Raw genomic sequence first — 23,265 nt, 5'->3', positions numbered from 1 at the left:
CTTTGGTGCGCATCTGGAATTTATAGGCCCTAGGGAACTGAAACTACCCCATTGGGTCTCTGTCTCCATAGGAAAGTAATGGGGTGTTCCTACAGTGAAACAGTAAAGCACACTGACTTTCCCTTACATGTGTCTCCCCACATTATAAAGCCTTTTCCAAGTCACCACTCAACTCTGCATAATTCCTGCTACACCATTCCATCTGTACCTGCTCCTGGTGTGCGCACAACAGGAATCTCTCCTGCGCAGCCATTACACGGGTGCACACGTGTCAACATGCAACCAGTCCAGTGCCCCTCACCCAGGATGCAGCGCAGTGACCTTCTTCCACAAGGCGGACACCAGTGAAATCCACTTGCAGTCTATTTCCTCATGAGTTCTCTGTGGGTGAGTCCCATCTTATGAGGCTCTCCCACAGTAAAAGCTAAAAAATTAGCTGTTCAGAAAGCGAAAAATCCGGGAGGCTCAGACTGTCAGAACCACCTTCTCACAATCAGTGATTGCCGGTCTGACTTTTGCGGCTTGGATGGGTTTGCTCCTTGCGCTGAAGCACTTAGTTACTAACCCCAGTTGGGCGTATGGGGGAGCTGTGCACGTCCTGGCACAAGCTTAGGTTGGGTGATACGACTGCTACATTAGCTCGTAAATTGTCCGTGGGTGGGGAGTTTGGTCTTACTGTTTATGTGTTGTGTTGCGCACCGCAAGGGTAATCTGGGCAGGGAGGGTTGATGGCAGATGGGGGTCTGTGCCTGGTACAAATTCCAAAGTGAGGCAGTATGACAGCAGAGGTCAGGTCCTCTGCTGAAATGTCAGGGGCATGGGTACTTGCATGACACCAGCTCTCAATCATCTACCTGCAGGAGACACCTCTAGATGACAAGGGGGGCACCAGATTGGCCAAAAAGTGGCGGGCAGTCATTTCATTGCTCCTAATCAACATTTGCTAGAGGGACTTTGGTGTGGGTGGCCTGGGTATCCTGTTCATCCCACAGTATGTGGAGGCTGCTGTGGGCGGCAGCTACGTATCACTAAGAGGTGTCCTTGATGGGCGTGAACTCGCAATATTGAACACTTATGAACCAAACACAGTCGAGCTTGCCTTTTATCAGACAATACTAGACCTGGTAGCCACGGATCTGGATGTACCACTTCTGTGGCTGGGGGACTTCAAATGCGTTCTAGATTCTGACTTCTACAGGCATCTCCCAGAAGTGTCACAAAACCACAAATGACCAAGAAGTGTCACAAAACCACAAATGACCAAGAAGTGGCACAAAACCACAAATGACCAAGAAACTGCGTGCTGTCATGGGGGAACTGGGCATGCATGATGGTACGGCACCCAACGGAGAAGGTTGTTATGTGTTATTCGCCCACACACAACACGCACAGTAGATTAGATAGGGTGCTGGTGTCTGGTATGCTGGCCTTTCAGGAGTTGGAGGTGAACCATCTGGCTAGATTCCTGTCAGACCATGCCCTGGTTATTTGCGTAGCTCAGTGGCATCCTCCAACACTGGGGCCCAGGTGATGGAGGTTGTTGCCTGACATACTGAAAGATCAGGAAGCTAGGGAGACGCATTCCCAGGCCATAACGGACCATATGTCGGATAACAGGAGGGTGACCTCTAACAGAGCAACGAAATGGGAGGCAGTGTTACAGGGGCAGGCTATGAGGTTAACCTGTGGGGTTAAGCATCTGCTGCAACGGGAATTAAGGGAATGGGAAGATGAACTAGTAGAGACCCAGACGGATAACTCAGCACATTCTAAAGATGACATGCATGAGCACAAGATTCGTGAACTGATTAGCGACACATGGGAACAGGCTGGACAAATACATGCTCAGCCGGTATCGCCAGGGGCTGCACACAAAAGGAGATAAATCCGGCCACCTATTGGCATGGATACTAAGATGGGAGCCATCTCCACTAGTGCTGACCTGTCTGAAAGATTCCACAGGGGGAATGGTTTACAATAGGGCGGGCATAATGGAAATCTTTAAACAGCACCTACAGAAGGTTTACACAGCGGATCCTACCATTTGTGCGGACAGCTATGTCCCTTTCCTGCAGCGACTGCCACAGATCCACCTTTGGATGGGAGGAAGGAGTTGGATGCACGGTTGACACTAGAGGTAATTCTAGAGGCACTGAGGAAACTCCCTAGGGCTAAAGCACCGGGGGAGACTGGTTTCCCCAGTAATTTTACTAGACCTTCTCGTAGAAGCTCACCTAGCATCTGTTACAAGTTTTCGAGGAAGCATTTGAGCTTGGAGTTTTACCTTCAACCATGCGGGATGGGGAGATTTGCATGCTTTTGAAACAGGGGAGTGATGAACGCGACCCAGCAGCACATTGCCCTCTAACTATGATTAACACTGATGTCAAAATACTATGTAAAGTACTGGCTAAGAGTCTATCTCCATACATGCCCCTTTTGATACATGAAGATCCATTCGGGTTAATCTCTGGCCGTAACCTGGGCATGAATATATGATGCTTAACGCACGTCATGCACAAGGTTTGGGTCTCAAATGAGGAACTAGCACAGAGGGGCCATGGACTTCGAGAAAGCATTTGACACCATTGACTGGGGGTACCTTATGGAAGTCCTAGGGTCGACGGTGTTTGGTCTGAGTTCTGTAGATGGAGGGTGCTGGAGTTGTAGGAGACATACCGTATGTGTTCAAACAGACTGCACAAGTGTGACAATTGTTTGTAGAACGTGTATTAAAGCACAGGGAACTCCCAGTATGGATACTCTCCTCAGTGCGAAAAATTATGGAGGGGATGTTGTTGCAGGCATGAAGGGAGGGGGGGTTGCCAGGTGTTGGCGGACCTGTACCCAAACAAAATGTTTATCTCATATGAGCAGGCTTGTGACTGCTTTGGGTTCGGATGGGTAGGGTACAATGTCTTCAATATGCTGGACTCTTAGACCTAGCTAAGGCAACATGGATCACACACCCTAACATCCTGCCCAGAACAAAAATGTTGGATGTAATGCTTACTTGCGGCTCAGGTGGTCGGCTTATCTCCCTTCTTTATAGTTCTATGAGATCAGACGTGGTGCCGCCCCCAAAGGGCTCGCTTCGCATGGAGAGCCATAAACACCCTCACACGTAGTGTCCTGCAATATGCACTTCAAGCTGATACACTTTAACTACCTACATCGCACATATATGACTCCGTTAGGCCCGAGCCACATCGACCCATACGTTCAGATATGTGCCCACGCTGTGGTGCCAATGGGGCAGATTTTTTAAATCTGGCATGGGGCTGTCCGGAGATACACTGCTTTTGGTCCCGGGTTGTGGTGATGATAGAAAAGGGTATGGGGTTTTGGGTGCAGATGTCCCCACTACATTGTTTACTTGGTCATGTTTCAAAACCCAGGAAACGCAAACTGGAGTACAAACTACTACAACTCCTTCTGTTCCTGGCCGAATGGAGGGTGGTAATAACCTGGATGGGGATGCACTCCCTCTCCCTGGATGCATGGTTGAGGGATGTGCTTGAGTGAACTTTGGCTGGGAAGATGCACATTAAGGTTAGCAGAAGGGATGAGGGGTTGGAGGAGGACCTCAGGTCTAGGAGGGAGCTATGCCATGTGTTCTTGAGCCCTGGGGGGCACCCGGGCGATCAGCTTGACTCAGATGCCAGTGGAGATACAGCAGTGGAGGATGCCTGTTGAGGCTTTGATATTCTTATTATAATGTTAATGCTGTCTAATGGCTGCTAATGTTGATAATTTATCATGCACTGGTTTGTGATGTTGTGCAATGACGAAGATCTGCCCCAGCTGTGCTCTCCCCACTGTTAATTTCTACCTCGGTTAGTGGTGCTGTCCATGGTAAACTAAGATAATGGTTACAATTTTGTTTTAACTGATTATATTTATTCCCCCACCTTATTTAACAGTTCATCTGACCCAGGATCACTTCTCAATCTATTTCCACATATTTTATGAACACTTTAAGCATATTCAGTGAACTCTGCACGTCAACTCTACCCATTCTTTCATTAGCTCAGGATGTGGTTTCTCGTAGCTAGCTGTTATCATTATTCTTAATTCTCTGGTTATTTGGTCCTACTTCCACATATTTTCGGAGGGACAAGTTCTTCCACCTCTTGGCGGGCTCAGGCTTTGGAGTATGGCTTTCGCTTATAAAACCAATTCCTTCCACCCATTCCACTTTTAGCCCGAACGGCTGAATGGATTTGCACGAAACTTGGCAAAATTGTAGGGACTGGTAGCCCGATGTGCCTTTGCTAGGTCTCAATATATGTGCTCAAGTGGATTTTGAGAAATTAACGTTCAAAAAAAGATATATATCTGTAACAGCGGACCGGGCAGCGCTCCGGTTCGCGGACTTTACGCGTAACGGAACTTCGCGTAGCGAAGCTGATTGGCTCTCCGGCGTCTGTGAACATTCCAAACAGTCCGTAGCGGCCGCCATCTTGTCTCTCGGTAGGATCGAGAGACAAGAGGAGGCCAAAGCGAAGGGGCAAATGACCATAAGGGGGCATAGTAGATCCTCGCTGACCCCCTAGGTTTGATGTGGAGGTTTTAAAAGGGTCCCGCGGGGCAAAAAAAAATAATAATAATAATAATCGAACGGCTGAATGGATTTGCACGAAACTTGGTAAAATATTAGGGACTGGTAGCCCGATGTGCCTTTGCTAGGTGTCAATATATGTGCTCCAGTGGATTTTGAGAAATTAACGTTCAAAAAAAGATATATATCTGTAACAGCGCTCCGCTTCGCGTAACGGAGGTTTGCGAAGCTGATTGGTTCTCCGGCGTCTGTAAACATTGCAAACAGTCCGTAGCGGCCGCCATCTTGTCTCTCGGTAGGATCGAGAGACAAGAGGAGGCCAAAGCGAAGGGGCAAATGACCATAAGGGGGCATAGTAGATCCTCCTTGACCTCTTAGGTTTGATGTGGAGGTTTTAAAAGGGCCCCGCGGGGCAAAAAAAAATAATAATAATAATCGAACGGCTGAATGGATTTGCACGAAACTTGGCAAAATTGTAGGGACTGGTAGCTCGATGTGCCTTTGCTAGGTCTCAATATATGTGCTTCAGTGGATTTTGAGAAATTAACGTTCAAAAACAAGATATATATCTGTAACAGCGCTCCGCTTCGCGGAGATACAATTATATCTGTATTACCTAGCTGTTGCTAACACCAGTTAGCGACGGCTAGTAGGAGATAGCGACCATCTTGGGCCCCACTTTGCATGTGAGTGATATTTATCACTAATGACATGCAAAGTGGGCATGCCAAGATGTTAGCGACTGGAAACAGTCGCTAACATCGCTATCTCCTATTATCAACTTTTGGAAATATTCGAGATAAGCGCGAATATCTCCAAAAGCTAGCACCTGCCCTGAGCAGTTCTTAGCCATGTTATCCAATGGGAGGTGGATAACATGGCTAAGAGCATTAGCTCGGTAATACATGAATATCGCTGAGTTTTCAGCGATATTAATGCATTGCGGTCGTTTATTATCGTATTTGCGATAAACCTTGATAATAGCAAGGTTTATCTGCGATAATTTCTGACGATGCTTAGCGGTAAAAAAAATCGTTGCTAAGCATCGTTAGGGATAAATATCGCTTAACTTTGGTAATATGCCCCAACGTCTGTTAACGTTCGATTCGAAGGAAATCAGGAAGTGTTGAAAAACATTGTCTGCGCCATCTTGTCTTTTTTCAAATGCCACACTTTTGTCGTGCACGGCAGCCATTTTAGATGCCTTGACCAGACCCACTCTGTGCACGCTGTCGATCCTTAGCATGGCTCCCCACCCTCGCAAGCATCTCCCCCAGGCAGTGGTCACCCCCGCTCTCTGTCTTATGCATGGGTAATAAACCTCCCCCCATCTGCGCTGCTCTTCCCTGAGAATCACACCCTGTGCCCGCCCGACACCTCCCTTTCGCCCTATTCACTACCGCACCCTCTGACACTCCTTTTCCTCTGTGTCCGATTGTCCAGGCTGGTCCTAGGGTATCAGCTAGCCCTGCAGATGTAGTTTATGGCCCCAGCTGTAAAGAATCACCCCTCTTCAAAGGAGTTATAGTAGATCAAGGCCCACACTCGATGAGATCCGTCACAGCAGACGCGTTCCTATTATCTGAAAACCATCCTGTATTGTGATTGGGGAGGGGACCGAGCCTGAAGCGGAAGATTCCAGGGATGACTCTTTGTACATCAAAGTTTTTACAATTATGTGTCACATTAAAAATATATAGCACTCCGACAAAGTAGTAAGATTATAAAACTTTAATAACTTATAAATATATACAAGAAAACAAAAATAGTAATAACATATAAACATTTTTAGGGAAAAACAACGAAGTAGCGGTCGGCTGTGCGAATAGTCCCAACGCAGCACAACGTCCAGATTTCCGGCGTGGGGCGTCGCGGGGGGTGGGTCATCAGTAGCAAACTGTTGTGCGAATAGTTCCAAGGCAGCAGAACGATGGCACCAAGGTGATGTCCAGTAAGTTGCCGCACTGGTTTTGGTATCCTAAAATGCTGCTTCGAATAACGGCGTGGGGCGCCCCGGGGGAGGCGGCGTGAACGGGCCTCTCCAGGTGGAGTGTCATCTGTTGTAGTGGGGCGCCCCTTTACCGTTTCAGTTGCCATTCCGTCCGTTTTTGGTCCACTGTGTCAAAAGCCGCAATTCAGCTGAGTTGCGCCCACTCTTGCGGTGCAGCGATAGGCGGCTGTCACAGGACTCTCAAAATGGCGGCAGGCTCTTTCCTTTTTGGGCCTGGTCCACTGAAATGGCCCTGGGACACCTTGGAAATCGGACGCTTGTCTGCTAGGTCTTGGACCCTATTCTCGAAAGCGTCCCCTCCGCCTTGAGGATTCATCAAAAGTTTTGGGGGCCCCCGACTCCTGTAGGCTTCTGGTGGGGAGCGGTTGCCATGATTGCTCGCGGAATGACCACGACGGAGCTACGAGATGGTGGTGCTCTCATGCTGACGCCAGCTTCAGTCTGAAACATCCAGAAACAAGGTGGGGCTTTCATCGTTTGGGGAAAAAAAAAGTTTTCATCCAATGAAAAGTGTTGTTTTTAGGTCATATGATCAAGCCTTCCATCATTAGGAAACCAAAAGTAAAATGAACCAATGAAAAGTTTTATAAACAAGTCACATGACCTGTTATGCGGCATAGGGTATAAAATGCAGAGAAAATACGTTGGCACGTGAGGCGGCGTCAGTAGCGGACCGATGTGCGAATAGGCCGAAGGCAATACAACGCGCCAAGATCCGGATGGCACCGAGGTGGTGTCCAGCAAGTTGCAGCACTGGTGTGGCCATCCTACAATGCTGAAAGTTGGCGTGGGGCGCGCCGTTGGCCTGTGAGTTTGCGTCAGTAGCGGACCGATGTGCGAATAGGCCGAAGGCAGCACAACGCGCCAAGATCCGGATGGCACCGAGGTGGTGTCTAGTAAGTTGCCGCACTGGTGTGGCCATCCTACAATGTTGAAAGTCGGCGTGGGGCGCCCCGTTGGCCTGTGAGATGGCGGCAGTAGCGGACCGATGTGCGAATGGGGCCAAAGGCAGCGCAACAATATTTTCGGAATAGAAGACACCACAAGGCGCTGAGATGCCAAGATCCGGATGGCACCGAGGTGGTGTCTACCAAGTTGTGGCACTGGTGTGGCCATCCTACAATGGTAAAAGTCGGCGTGGGGCGCCCTGTTGGCCTGTGAGATGGTGTCAGTAGCGGACTGATGTGCGAATGGGGCCAAAGGCAGCGCAACAATATTTTCTGACTGACACCACAAGGCGCTGAGATGCCAAGATCCGGATGGCACCGAGGTGATGTCTAGCAAGTTGCTGTACTGGTGTGGTCATCCTACAATGCTGAAACTCGGCGTGGGGCGCCCTATTAGCCTGTGAGATGGCGTCAGTAGCGGACCGATGTGTGAATGGGGCAAAGGTAGCGCAAGAATATTTTCTGAATAGAAGACACCACAAGGCGCTGAGATGCCAAGATCCGGATGGCACCGAGGTGATGTCTAGCAAGTTGCTGTACTGGTGTGGTCATCCTACAATGCTGAAACTCGGCGTGGGGCGCCCCATTAGCCTGTGAGATGGCGTCAGTAGCGGACCGATGTGCGAATAGGCCGAAGGCAGCACAACGCGCCAAGATCCGGATGTCACCGTGGTGGTTTCATAGTTGAGAGGCACTTCATCTGCAGTGGGGCGCTGAGATCCGGATGGCACCGAGGTGATGTCTAGCAAGTTGCTGTACTGGTGTGGTCATCCTACAATGCTGAAAGTCGGCGTGGGGCGCCCCATTAGCCTGTGAGATGGCGTCAGTAGCGGACCGATGTGCGAATGGGGCCAAAGGCAGCGCAACAATATTTTCTGAAGAGAAGACACCAAAAGGCGCTGAGATTCCAAGATCCGGATGGCATCGAGGTGGTGTCTAGCAAGCTATGCAGTTGAGTTGTGTGCGCACTTGCGGCGAATAGGTCGAAGGCAGCATAACAATGTTTTCTGAATAGAAGACACCACAAGGCGTTGAGATTCGGTTACCACCGAGGTGATGTCTAGCAAGTTGCCGCACTGGTGTGGCCATCCTACAATACTGCTCGGAATAACGGCGTGGGGTGCCCGAAGGGGGGGGGGGGAGGCGGCGTGAACGGGCCTTCCTAGGTGGAGGCTCGTCTGCTGTAGTGGGGCGCCCCTTTACCGTTTCAGTTGCCATTCAGCTGAGTTTCGGCTGCTCTTGATGCTACAGCGACAGGCGGCTGCAACAGGACTCTCAAAATGGCGGCCTGTTCTTTGGATTTGGGCCTGGTCCACTAAAATGGCCCTGGGACACCTTAGAACTCGGACGCTCGATTTTTTTTTCCTTTCCTGTACATGCAAAAAAAGGTAAATGCCCGGTACGTTACACGCTTCATCTGCCACGATGAACTCTCCAGAGGAACCGAAAAAAAATATAGTTATGGTAACTATACCATGCATCGTCATATGGAGAGGTGGCATCAATTAATTATAGTGCTGCATAAAAGAGAGATTTGGAGGAGAACCCCTGACCTGCTAGTACATTCATCAAAGAAGTGGCACTGACAGCATCAGAGGCAAGGGAAACGGTCCCAAATATTTAGAAGAACTTTGGAAAGATTAAAATGACATGTTTAGATTGTGGCAAATTAATTTCATGTGGACAGATGAGTGTTACTCTAATAAATACAGCATATGAACATCATCATAGTCGATGGTTGGTAGAGACATTTTGACTATATCCTGGACCTGCCCGTCCTCGCCCAAAATGGCGCCGGAATAAATGGGACTCGTAACTCCTTGTTGTGTACTGGTTGCAGAACCTTCAAATCACGAGATACGTATGCAGTTTTGAAGCACATGGCGGGCGGGGACGAGAATTTATTGAATATTTCGACATCCCTATTGATATTAAGTTCTGATGTGTTATTGATTACTGTACTATTGAAAGTTCGAATTAACGTCACCCATGGTACTTGCCCGCAAATGTATATCTAGATAATTTTATTGTAACTGGCCCTGTCGTATTTTAATTATAAAATGTACGTCCACCGATTCCGTAACTGTTAGACACCTTAGTTCTTGCAACCTAATGGCCCGCCCGTTACGTTCCTCTACAGTGTAAATGTCTACTCATCATATACGATTACAGTTTGCTCCGTGGCAGGCCCACGTGGTTATAGGCTCGTATTTGTATAATGACATTTTCACAATAAAGGTTTTTAAAAGAAAACATGGTAGTATATACATTGGTAAAGTTTTTAATAATAGTCACTGTTTTAGAATCATTAAAAGGCAAGTGAAATAAAGCAGACCAATTACATGAAGGGTAAAAGGTATAATACGAAGGAACGCAGTAAAGATAAATGGTCAAGGGCTGTTGTGTTTTCTATTCCTGCAACATAAAGTGATCGATAAGAATCTCATATTCAGGCGTATCGGCGACTAAGACAGCAGGTCGACCCTCTTTTGCTCAACGGCTCCGTCATGGGATGAAGAAACGCTCTTTTTCTCGAAAAAAGAATATATTTTACTTGCAGGACAGTTGTAAATTTTCCGGGAAAGTACATTAGCCTGGAACATTATAACATATATTTAAGAAAAAATAATGTTCGGAAGTAATAAAAAGCGTAATTTTTAGGTCATATGACCAAGCCTTTCATCATTAGAATAAGAAAAGTAAAATGAACCAATGAAAAGTTTTATTAACAAGTCACATGACTTGTTATGCTTACGTTACGCGCTGCGCGCCCCGGATGACTTCCGGATGCGCTAACGCGGCGCGTCATATGACGTATTACGCGACAACGCAGGTCCAGAATATAGTCAAAATGTCTCCACCAACCAGCGGTCGGAACACAACCCCTTTCAGCAGGCTAAATAGTTCTGTTAAATGACAACAGAAGGGACAGGCAACAAGAACCATCAGTCAAAGAGGGGAGGGCTAGTTCTTCTCTACCGGGTTACATTGGGGCGCTACCGGAACTGATCGAATTGGTAGTCTACAGTGTTTCTGGATGTTTCAGACTGAAGCTGGGGTTAGCATGAGAGCAGTACCATTTCGTAGCTCCGTCGTGGCCATTCCGCAACCAATCATGGCAGCCGCTCTTTATCGTTATTTTGGGCGGGGTGGGTGGCGGAGCCGAGCTGTTTTGCAGCCATCATTGTGTGGAGTTCAGTTCATTTCACTAGTTTTGTATTTGTCATGAGGGGTTGTTCCTAATGTTTCTATTTTAGCGAGGTCAAAAAGAGATCCCGTTAGTGGCCTACTGATTTTGTCGATTCCTTTTCTTTTTTTTTTTACACGATTTTTCGTTATCTGCAAAGACTAAACAGAGTATTGCGACTCTGTGTTTGTTTGTAAATAGAGAATGAACCAAAGAGAACCAATTCTAAAACAGTAAATACTTGGATAACAATCAATCAAATGGAGAGAGAAGCAGGCACGACGTATTACAACGGGGGCAAAGGCCTGCGTTAACTACCCTTCACTATGTGCAAAGAGAGAGTACTCCTAATAGAAATGAGGGGGGGGGCACCATTCAAAGCAGATCAGTGTGCATAAACACGAAAATGTTTTCACTTACCACGTACTTGACATTCGACAGCTTATGATATTTGCTATTAAAAAAACCATTGAAATTCACTGAAAAAACCATAGGTTATAGATCATATATAGTTAGGAATTAGCATTTACAAAACCTTGAAAATTCACTGGAAAAACCATAGGTTATAGACCATATATAGTTAGGAATTAGCATTTAAAAAACCTTATTTTACTCACACAAAACCATTGAAATTCCATATATAGTTAGTTGCACTAACTATATATCGCGCACCCGCAATCCACTGCTGATGATGTCACATATTACATCATTCATGACATGGTCAGTGACATCACTGATGACATCACTGATGACATCTCAAATGACATCACTGATGACATCACTGATGACATCTCATTTGACATCAATGACCACATCACTGATGATATCATTCATGTGACAATACAATGCATCTCCTCATATTTTAATATAACCTCTGTTTCACCCAGTGTTAAATACAGAGTATAATTTTTGAAACCATTGACACACCAATACTAGTTACTACATATGTACTCACTGATTCCTACGTCTACACACACATTCACTCATTCACCCATACAATCATTCATACATACAATCACTCATCTTTACAACACTATCATATGCACTCATACACCTATACAGACACTCACACTCTGCCACTCATCCATGGAGTTACTCACACACCTAGTCAGTCCTGTAAAGAATCAATCACACTTCCATTTTCTTGTCTATACAGCTAAACATAGAGCACCTTATATTTTCAAACATATACTAACACATACTTACCTTGTTATATTGATCTGCACAGAGTCACACACCTCCCAGCCAGCCACACACACACTCAGTCTCCCATACAAATACTTGGACAATCAATCAATAACCCATATAGTTACTCATATAGCTACTGATCAACACATGCAGCAGTTTACAGAACAACAGACATAATGATGCACAAATTAAGACAGTTTAGTCACTAACCCATGCACTCAGTGAGACACATTTAATCACTCAGTCATACAGTCAGTCATGCACCTACTAAATCCTTCGTCCAGACACTTACACATCCACTCATTCTTCAATATGTAAGACATATTTAAACTTTACAGAAACAAAAAATCACTGGATGTTGTTATCAGTCATGTCATCAGTGATGTCACTGACCATGTCATGAATGATGTAATATGTGACATCATCAGCAGTGGATTGCGGGTGCGCGATATATAGTTAGTGCAACTAACTATATATGGAATTTCAATGGTTTTGTGTGAGTAAAATAAGGTTTTTTAAATGCTAATTCCTAACTATATATGGTCTATAACCTATGGTTTTTTCAGTGAATTTTCAAGGTTTTGTAAATGCTACTTCCTAACTATATATGATCTATAACCTATGGTTTTTTCAGTGAATATATATATATACCAAATTCACACAGGGGGTCCTGCTGAGATCCTCTCCCAAGTCAGATGGCGCACAAAAACGGCAAACCCAGCCGTTGCATTTCAATTCAGTTTCCTCAAGTGCTCTTTAAGCAATGCGCACTCAGAAGCAGGTTGCTTTTGAGATTTTCTTTTGATTCCCAAATACGCTACGCGTTTCGACACAGAAATGTGTCTTGGTCACACGATGTGACCAAGACACATTTCTGTGTCGAAACGCGTAGCGTATTTGGGAATAAAAAGAAAATCTTAAAAGCAACCTGCTTCTGAGTGCGCATTGCTTGAAGAGCACTTGAGAAAACTGAATATATATATATATATATATATATATATATATATATATATATATATATATATATATATATATATATATTGTTTTTTCTACCTGTCTATTGTGGTAAGAAAACCCACAGGCGAACTCATAGTCTATTTATTTCACACACAAAATTCCTCGAACATAACGTGTTTTGGCCAATATAGTCGGTTTTGATCACTCACCTGGGGGACCATTTTGAAAACGTTATATACAGCGTTCATCTGACCCACAGACAAATTCATCATAACGATCAACAATTTCAAATTATTCTCTTTTTTAGAAGAAATACTAAATATAAACAATTTCTACTGCGTATTGTACACAAAACATAATAATTTATCAAAAATAATCAAAGGTGAATTGAAATGTAACAATTGATCAACAATTAATCACATATTATGCCTACTTGAGAAAAATCAATGGTAAATATCCCCACTTGATTCCACAATCTCTTCATGTGGATTTATATGCAATACGTACTATTCATCCTAACCCTAATACTATACTATGTTTGTACTTCGTTGAAATAACCCTGTATAATTTACTGCGTATGTGTAGTTATAACCTCTATTTCGCACAAGTGGGCTATTCAAGGACTCTATTACCCAATCCTATGACAAATTATAAAGCTCATACCAATATCTCTAGGAAAAATTAAAATGCAGTGTGGAAGAAAAACGAAATAATACATCAATTGTCTATAGTGCTCATGATAATTTTTAATAAATAAAATACTACTCCGCACTATATCATCGCATAAGGAAGGAAATCAATGGAACATAATTTATAAAAAAATATATGCAGATCTTGCTATCTAATTCAAGAATATATATTTTAACTCTAATTTCCTTAATGTTCCTTCACAGGTACCTCCCATGTAATTCTGTTTACCTGCATCAATCACAAAATCCTTGCTACTGGGTAAGACCTGTCCTTGATTTTAGGGTCATGATGCACTGTAGCATTCTCCTATGTACTGGTAACATCCTGCTCCCCACATATCTAAGATTAAATGAGTAGGATAGCACGTAAACGGCAAATCTAATTTTACAGTGAAAGCCATCTAATGTTTTTGTTGGTTTTTCACGGAATGGAGTAATATACTCAGTGGAATTTACACCTACTTGTTATGCCTTTCATCTGCTGCATTTACAAAGCATCTACTATGGTGAGCCAAGTTTTTTGTATGGTTATTTCGGGGTTGCTTCTTACCAAGTCGTCACGCATAGAGCGTGCTCTCCTGAAGGTGATACTTGGGGCCCTTGGTATTTTTGAACCAATTACTGGCTCACCCTCAATCAAATGCCGCTGTTACAATTGCGTAGCAAGGTCAGGTGGTACCCGGTGCGGAAAATGTCTTGTCTCAATTCATTCTAGCATCATAGCATTGTGTTCCGTAAATTTTAACGGGCAGTTCTTTAGTAAAAATGCTACTGCTTTAAGGCCATCTTTGTGTACAATGCATGTATACAAACTAGAAATGTCCAGAACCAGCATTTCAAATCCCGTTTCCCATTGTACCCGTTAGGTGTTGCAAAAAGTCTTTGGTGGCCCTAATGCATGTATTAGGAAACCACTGAAAAACTCAAAGGTTAAGAACCATAGATATTCACCAGTTATTGTTAGTTATCTCAAGTAACTATTATTACTTGTGCCCCCACCATGCACAGATTTCTCATGAATAATTTCACCGCTAATGTTGCAGTGATATTATCAATTATGTCATAGAAGATGTCATGAGTGATGTAACATGTGGGGTTTTTAGCAGTGCATGGGGAGGTTGCGAGTTATAGTTACAGTAGAGCACGAGTTATAGTTACTTGAGATTGTGTGGATTTTAGAGTTTAAAACGTTACGTTGTTACTGGACATTTCACATAACTATAAGGTTATTTTAACCTTTGATATTTTCAGTGAATATCTAGTTTTTTAAATGTAAAGTAATATTTAATTACCATACATAAATCCACCCCCTGCCATGCATGGCCAGCAAACCCCTGCATACAGTTAACCCCATGCTGCGCACGCTCTTAGGCTATGAACACTGGGAGGTTGACCACAAGAAGTAGTGGCCAACCCCCGTAAAGACAGCAAACCCCACAGTATGCAGGGCTTTTGGTCATGCGTTGTGGTGGATAGCCACGAAGCCTGTTCTGTGGTCATGGAGCCTACCCGGTGCTCCCCCAAACCTAGTATGGCCCCAGGGTCCCCTTTTCCCTGGGCTTTATTTATGTAAAGGGGAGGGGTCTACATGGCCCTCCTCCCAAAATCTATTATGGCTCCAGGGACCCCATCACATGATAATTCTGCACAGCATTATTAGAGGGGCTGGCTGCATTCACGCTGCAATCCAACAAGTTCCTACTTGTAGGAGACTTAATTCACCATCTGGAGGCTCTCACTAACGTTGAGTCGGCCAGCTTGCTTGCAGCCATGAAGTCCCTTGAACTTCTCTCTAGAGTAACGAGACAAACTCATCGGGCAGACCATGTTTTGGACACCATCTTTTACAATATCTCAGATTTAAGAGTAGATCTCCCGTTAGGGGTATACTGGACAGATCACTCACTACTACGCTTTTCCTGGGCCCCTCTGAAACCGTACGGTTGTCCGCAACCCCAAAGAGAACCTCGTAGATTCTGGAAAAAGGTAACAGCCGCTGCTTTTAGCAGGATCTATCCACCCCACCTGCATTGTTGAACTAACAGTGATCTGGCATTAGAACAATTTGAGGCCTCTATAATAAAGGGTCTCCACGCAATTGCACAGTTGAGGATGGTAAATATCCAGATTAGAGCAGCTCCTGCTCCGTGGTATACAGCCACACTCAGAAAAGAGAAGGCCTTATGTAGAATAAAAGAAAGAAAGTGGAGAAAATCTAAATCAGAGTCAGATGAACGATGCTATCGAGAGGCCCATAGAACTTATTTAAATAGCTGCAATGCAGTTAGGAGAGCCCATTTAGGCTCCCGTATTGTGGAAGTCAAGGACTCATCGAGGGACCTCTTTACCATCTTGAGAGAGTTCACAAATCCACGGGCAAATAACCCTCTTCCGCCAGCCACACAGGAGCTGTGTGATCGTTTAGAAAGCCATTCTACTAATAAGATCGATATAATTTATTGCTTCTTTGGGCCGGAAGAGGAAGCCCTCGAGAGAAACCCCCTCGAGGTGATCCCCGGCTCCCCGACCCTAGAAGGGTTCCCTATTATCACGGGGGAACAGGTGGCTGTTCCACTGTCTCAGGCTAAATCGGGCTCAGCCTTACACCCGGTACCACCCACGGTCATGACTGAGCTAGCCCCTATTTTAGCAGACACCTTGGCAGATATCTGCCACCTTTCCACACAAATGGAAAAATGCGCGTATTAAGCCCCTGCTCAAAAAAGCTCTAGCAGACCCTATAGAACTACAGAATTACAGACCTATTTCCCTTCTCCCTTGCTGTTCTAAAATCATGGAGACACTAATTAACCAAATACAGTAAGAGGAGGGAGAAGGAGGAACTGAAAGACTAGGTCGGCCTCCAGGGATGTAACATGACAGTAGGAACCCAAATTACTGGGTTCAGAGACCTAGTTTGTGTTGTGGTCACTGATCAAATTTTGTCAGTAAAGACCAATAAGAAAGAAAAATTTCTTTCTAGTGTCCCCTCACCTACCGGGGTTTCCCCACGGTGACATGCTTCATCATTGGGGCCATCCCAGGTCTCTACGAAAAGGGGCGTGCTACGATTTGCGAACTACGTAGGAGCACTTGGTTGTGAAGGACTATGTGTGGTGCAAGTGAGAATCTGGTGGAGTGGGTGCGAGTGATTTAAAAATACCGTGCTAGTGGGCCTCAACAATTTTATTTGCTCCTAGGTTGGTATATTAAAATGGGGTATGACACTGCATTTGAACCTATAATGAGGATTAAATCAGTGTTCGGTCGACATGTTTCAAGCTCCCCTAGCTTTTCTTCAGGACCATACAGGGACCAGCCCTATATTTGCCACTCCTATAAGCCCCTTATTGGGGTATAAGTATTAAATTAAATAAACAACATGTAACGCTGCTAAATCTAAAACATGCGTATCATACATACGTGTGTAATGTTTTGCTGTTTATGTTTTTGTGCCTATTAGCACTTCATGGTCTCTAGTAGGGGGCAGGATCACCTTATGGAAACATTGTTCCTTGATGGTGAAACCGCCCCAAAATACCTAATCGTTACCCCTCCGGACCGCATCTTGATGATAACGATTAGGTATTTTGGTGCGGTTTCACCGTCAAGGAACAATGTTTCCATAAGGTGATGCAGTGTCAAACCCCATTTTAATATACCAACCTAGGAGCAAATAAAATTGTTGAGGCCCACTAGCACGGTATTTTTTAAATCACTCACACCCACCGAGTAATTTGGGTTCCTACTATCATGACACTAATTAACCAACACCTGTCCAGTTACTTAGAACAGAACAAGATACTGGACCCATCTCAGCCCGGCTTCCGGGCATCCTACAGCACTGAGGCTGTCTTATTGGAGGACACTGACACGCTTAGGATGTCTCTGGATAAGGATTCTCCAGAGATGCTGGTGCTGCTGGGCCTGTCGGCAGCCTTTGACACCATCTCTCATCGTATCCTGCTGAACAGGCTTCAAGAGATTGGTGTCGGAGGTTCAGCCTTTAAATGGATTCAGAGCTATATTTCCAACAGAACACAATGTGTCCAGCTGGACTCCTATGTGTCACATACAGCGGCAGTGGACAAGGGGGTCCCTCAAGGCTCTATGTTGAGCCCTACATTATTCAATCTACATGTCGCCCCCTTGGTCTCAATCATCAGGAACAGTGGGTTTGAAACCATCTCCTACGCTGATGATACGCAGCTGATACTGCACATAGAGAAAGATCCTGCTGTAACCAAAGCTAAGTTCATAAATTGTATGACTAGCATAGCAAACTGGATGAGGAAGAATTTTTTGCAACTTACCTACTCTAAAACGGAGATACGTCTGTTTGGAAAGGCAGAAGAACTGTGGGCTTCTGACAGGTGGCCATCAGAGCTAGGAGAAGCTCCCTCCCCCAGAGGTTGGACGAAGAACCTAGGGGTAAGAATAGATAATAAGTTATCAATGGAGGATCAGGTGAAGACTCTTGCAGGCACCTGCTTTGGGACCATGCGGATGCTTAGAAAGATCTTCCCATGGATCCTGCTTAATGTCAGGAAGGTTCTTATTCAGTCTCTACTAATCAGCCGCCTTGATTATGGCAACCCTTTGCTGGTAGGAATTAGGGAGGATCTGTTAAATAAATTACAGGTTGTGCAAAATACGGCAGCCCGTCTTGCCCTGAATAAACCAGAACAAACCTCCTCTCTTCCTCTCCTGCGCCAACTACATTGGCTTCCGGTCAGGAAACAAGCCATCTTCAAGCTGCTATGCTTGGTCTTCAAGTCCCTGCAAGGAATGGGACTGGTCTATGTGACCAACAAAATTAAGCGGTATCAACCTGGACGTCAACTCAGATCTAGTAATCCCAGCTTGCTCTGCAGCCGAAGAATAAGGAAAGTTCAAATGGGTGGTCGTGCTTTTTCTTATCTGGCACCCAAACATTGCAATGACCTCCCCGATCAAATTCGTAAATGCCCTAATCTGCCTCAATTCGAAAAAATGCTCAAGACCTGGCTATTTTAAGATCTTGCATTGCATGAGGTCTTTCTCTCTCAGGCACCGAGAGATCCCCCTGGGGATGATTTGTGCGCTGTATAAATGAATCTAATAATAATAATAATCACTCAGGGCTTTTTTTTTTTAAATAAGGGCACGGCCTTCCTCCCTGAGCCTTATTAGGCCCTGGGGACCCCACCCAGCGGGGCATTTCTAAAAATGAAGGAGATGGGGGCCACATGCCCCACCTCCAGAGTCTTAAAAGGGCCATAGGGACCCAAGGTGTTTTTTTTTTAAGGGGAGGAGGGTCGTGCAGCCCCGCTCTCCGAGCCGCTATCGGCCGCGGGGACCCCATGCCTGGTGCCCACCTAAGGCACCCACATCAATGTGGGCAGGGAAACAGATCAAAAGTCTGCTCCCAGCCAGCGGGAGCATTTTTAAAGCTCCCACTGGCTGAGAAAAGATTTTGTTTGGCTGGAGTTTTGAAAATGCTCCTGCCATTCGAGAGCGAACACAAGTTACCCTGCCGGTGCGGGCAGGGAAACCACTACATCCTAGAGGTAAGCTCCCTGGGACATATCTTCTGATCTGGCTCAGGGGGTAGGCTCCCCATGGCCTTTAGAGGCCCAGGAGGGCATGTGTCCCCCTCCCCCTTCTAAATATGCCAGGCCCAGAGGCTGAAATTGGTATGGGGAGAAGGGCCACATGCTCCACTTCGCCTAAACAAATTGCTGGGGGATGAGGTCCCCAGGGCTGAAAATGGCCCGAGGAGGGAGGTCCGAGTGCCCCCCCCCCCCCCATGAAAACCATGCTGTGCCTGGGGGTCCCTGAGGCCAGGTACTAGCCCTGGGAGTGGGGCTGCATGTTTCATATTTCACTTTTGTTAGGCCTTGGGACTAGTCCAGAGTTCTGAGATGGCTGCCAACACTTCCTGATTGAAGTAGTGGCAGCCAATTAGATCTCAGCTTGGAATCTGTTGGAATCCAGAAAGGCTCCGTGTCCCTAGATATACAACGTTTTTGAGCATTAATTGCTCAGAAATTACTGAATGAATTTACACCAAAACACAAGTATTTTTTCTGGACCAAGATTTAGCTACCTCCCAAATTTGGTAAAAATCTGTTCAGTGGTTTAGATTGTAGTTGTGTCTAAAGTTCCTATGGGAAAAAGAACTGGGAAAACTCATTTTGGGATCCCCCTTTTTTTCTCTGCCCCTGCTTAATGGATCACCCCAAAACTTTTCATGCACAAACTAGGCAGAAAGAGCACTTTTTTTTAGGAAAAGTTTTATGCAGATTTGTCAAGCCGCGCCAAACGCACATATTTATAAATATATATGATTGCCAAAATTATAAAAGACAGGAACAGGTCTTGTGCCCAAGGTCCATACAGTCACGTTGTGGTGCTCAACTCAGCTCTGCACTTTGGACATGTTGTAAATGTTTTATTTAGTCATTGTACTATTTTTAAACATGTTCAAAGTTCAGGGAAGGGAAGTCAAATTTTTCCCCTACAGAAGGTGTGGAAGGACGAAGCCCTTAATTATTCTCCCACTGCCTTGGTCGAAGTGCAGGGGAAAATATTTGCCAGTGTTATACTAAACTACTTAGCGACATGGGTTTGTGGAAAACATTTTATCAATTGAGAATCTGGGTTTTCGAGCTTCATGCTCCACAATTGATAAAATAATGTGCCAGCGACTTTTGAGTGTCTAATGTGTGGAGTGGGCAAATGAAACTATATATTATATTTGTTGTTTGTATTTGTGCATGTTATCCCATTGATAGACCAAAGTTCTTTTTTCCAAGTACCTCTTCATTGATTTTTCATTATTTTGTGTAGGACAATTTATCACGAAACACACAAAAGGTGATGAAAGGAAGGCTTGCAATGTGTATAACCACTGGCAATCGCTCTGGGTAGCGTCCCAGCCCGTCATTCTTTTGCTCATCATGCCACCTCTGTTTGGACCCAGCCATATGCAAAACAATCTTGACTCTGCTCCTCATGGGAACAGCCCAGCATGAACAATTAGAAGAATTTACTATAACATTTCTGCAATGTGTAACGTCACATGAGTTGCCGTCTTAAAAATCATCTGATAAAGCGACTGCATCACCAACACGCCTATAGGGTATCACCTGGAATTTTAAATTTAATTCAGACAATAAATTCGAAACAAAATGAAAATTCTGTATCCAACTGCTGGCTTAGTAGAGACTTTACTTGCAGTAGGCTAAATGTGCAACCCTTAGCTAGAAGTTCAACGACCCATATCACAACTCATTTTAAGCATGCCTCCCCATAACCCATCCAGTCCCCCCGCCTCCTTCAACTGGCAAAACAGTTCTTGTTTAATAACCACAAGTCTACATCCAGTCAATCATGACGGAGCACAACAATCACATGAAGAGATGCATCACATTCATATGATTTGGCTTTGAGTTACCCAGGAGGTTATCCGACAGTTCATAGCTACCTTCTCCACCCTTCAACCTCTGCACACTACTTAATATAGCAATTTAAGCATATGTCAATTTTTTAAAATATCTCAGCCAGACCGACTGTGGTCTTCCATTGTATAGCAATGACATGCGCCTCTTAATTAATACCATTGCCAAGCCTATGAACTTACATTTATGCTTTGTTCTTTTTGTGCATTTCATCAACTCTAACAGGCATCCCAGCGGATGCTTTGGTATCAACCTACACGTCAACTCCACAACACATTCCAGCATGTGAGCCCAAAATTGAGATGTTACAGGTCATTGCCACACCATATAACATACAAACAGTTGTCACGCCTTTGAACATACGCCTAATAACGTTTGGAACCAAGTATGTGCAATGAATGTAACTAAATTGGGTGTACACGAATCTGGTATTTCTTGAGAATGTCTTCACAGATAGTAAACATTTGACCAATTATTATCAGACAATGTCTGCTTTTTATGTTCTTCCCACCAGCCCCCGAGGTCCCCCAGTCTTTGCGATGCTGGTGCAGCAAGGTAGCCATTACAACAAGCAATGGCATAGCAAATAGGTCTCGCTTTTGGGGTTTTATAAGTATTTATTTATGCAGCACAATATCCTTTGTGCAACAACATCAACCATTGCATGGCTAAACAGTTATAATGTCCCAAAGGCGAGACCTATTGGCTATGCCAATGCTTGTTTTCCTTAGATTTTGATCCGTAAAATATGAAAACGTTACAGTATTTTGCGACACAAACTCTTAAAGTACAACACCACATACTGAATCTCCTCTAGCTGATGCTGTGGTGGCCCTTTAGTGATGCTGTGGTGGCCCTTTAGTGATGCTGTGGTGGTGCTGACTGATGCTGTGGTGTTGCTGAGTGATGCTGTGGTGGTTCTGACAGATACTGTGGTGATGCTGACTGATACTGCGGGGGTGCTAACTGATGCTGTTGTGGCCTCAAGGGATTCTGTGGTGGTGCTGAGTGATGCTGTGGTAGTGCTGACTGATGCTGTGGTTGCACTGAGTGATATTGTTGTGGCCCTGAATGATGTTGTGGTTGTGCTGAGTGATGCTGTGGTGGTGTTGAGTGATGATGTGTTGGCCCCGAGTGATGCTGTGGTGTCGCAGAGTGATGCTGTGATGGTGCTGAGTGATGCTGTGGTTGCGCTGATTGATGCTGTAGTGCTGCAGAGTGATGCTGTAGTAACGTTGAGTGATGCTGTGGTGGCGCTGAGTGATGCTGTGGTGGCGCTGAGTGATGCCTTGGTGGCTCTGAGTGATGCTGTGGTGGCCTTTTTGTGGTGCTTGTGTTGTACGAGAGAGGTTTGTTGATGGTGTACTGATCTGTGTGACCCTGGCCAAAGTGGGATGCCTTCAAAATACTTCTTGCAAAGGGGCTCTAAATTGAAGGCCATTGTTTGCTAAGTTGCAGTAGGAATCATCTCAAGAGGGCTGGTGCCTGAGGGAAGCAGATTCAGCATTGTTTAAATGCAAACAAGTGAGATCTGGACAATAAAAATACTTTCTCTGTTCCTGTTACCTTGAAAACCTTATCTGCGCTTCCTTGTCGCGTCCTTGCAGGCTTCCCTCCTATCTGCCTTCCCACCTCGCTCTCAGTCCTGGGTAGATTACAGCTGCTCCACAAGCAGTAGGTTCGTCAAGTGGGACGAGGCTGTGAAGATTGAGTAGGTTGTAATGATAAGTCAGTTAAAGTTTCCATTCCTTTTTAGGTCTCGACCTGATCCAGCGCATGCGCTGGTCTGGCCGAGACATTTAGTAGGGCTCTGAGAAATGCTACTTTGCCGGTGATCAGCTTGCTAGAACGCACACAAGAGCGCGCGCGTTATAGCAAGCTGATCGCCGGCAAGGTAGCACTTGCGGTGACGCGCATCAATACCTTGTGTAAATAACCTCTTTTGTTCCCATACAGAACTAGGGATGTGCTGCCACCTTGTGGCCGTTAACAGCAACATGCCGCAATCATATGCATGGTGTTACTTTAGCATGTGAAATTCTCCGACAGCGTTGACCGCTGCTGAAGCCATTCTCTAACAGGACAGTGTTAAAAAACCTTTCTTCTCAAGCCTACCAACACAACAACTGGGGTTAAATGAAAGCGCTCTGCTGGCTCTTGCCTGTCACGGAGGTTGGGAAATTGCAGCCTGAGTGATTTTGAGATGAACACCGTCAGGGCAGTACTTCGCATTTAGCCTCACTCTGTATGTAACTCTGCCGCCGCACAGTAATTACGCTGTAC

The sequence above is a fragment of the Lissotriton helveticus genome, chromosome 6, assembly GCF_964261635.1.
Source record: "Lissotriton helveticus chromosome 6, aLisHel1.1, whole genome shotgun sequence".
Classification (NCBI taxonomy): Eukaryota; Metazoa; Chordata; class Amphibia; order Caudata; family Salamandridae; genus Lissotriton; species Lissotriton helveticus.
Note: the sequence above shows the minus strand (reverse complement) of the source record.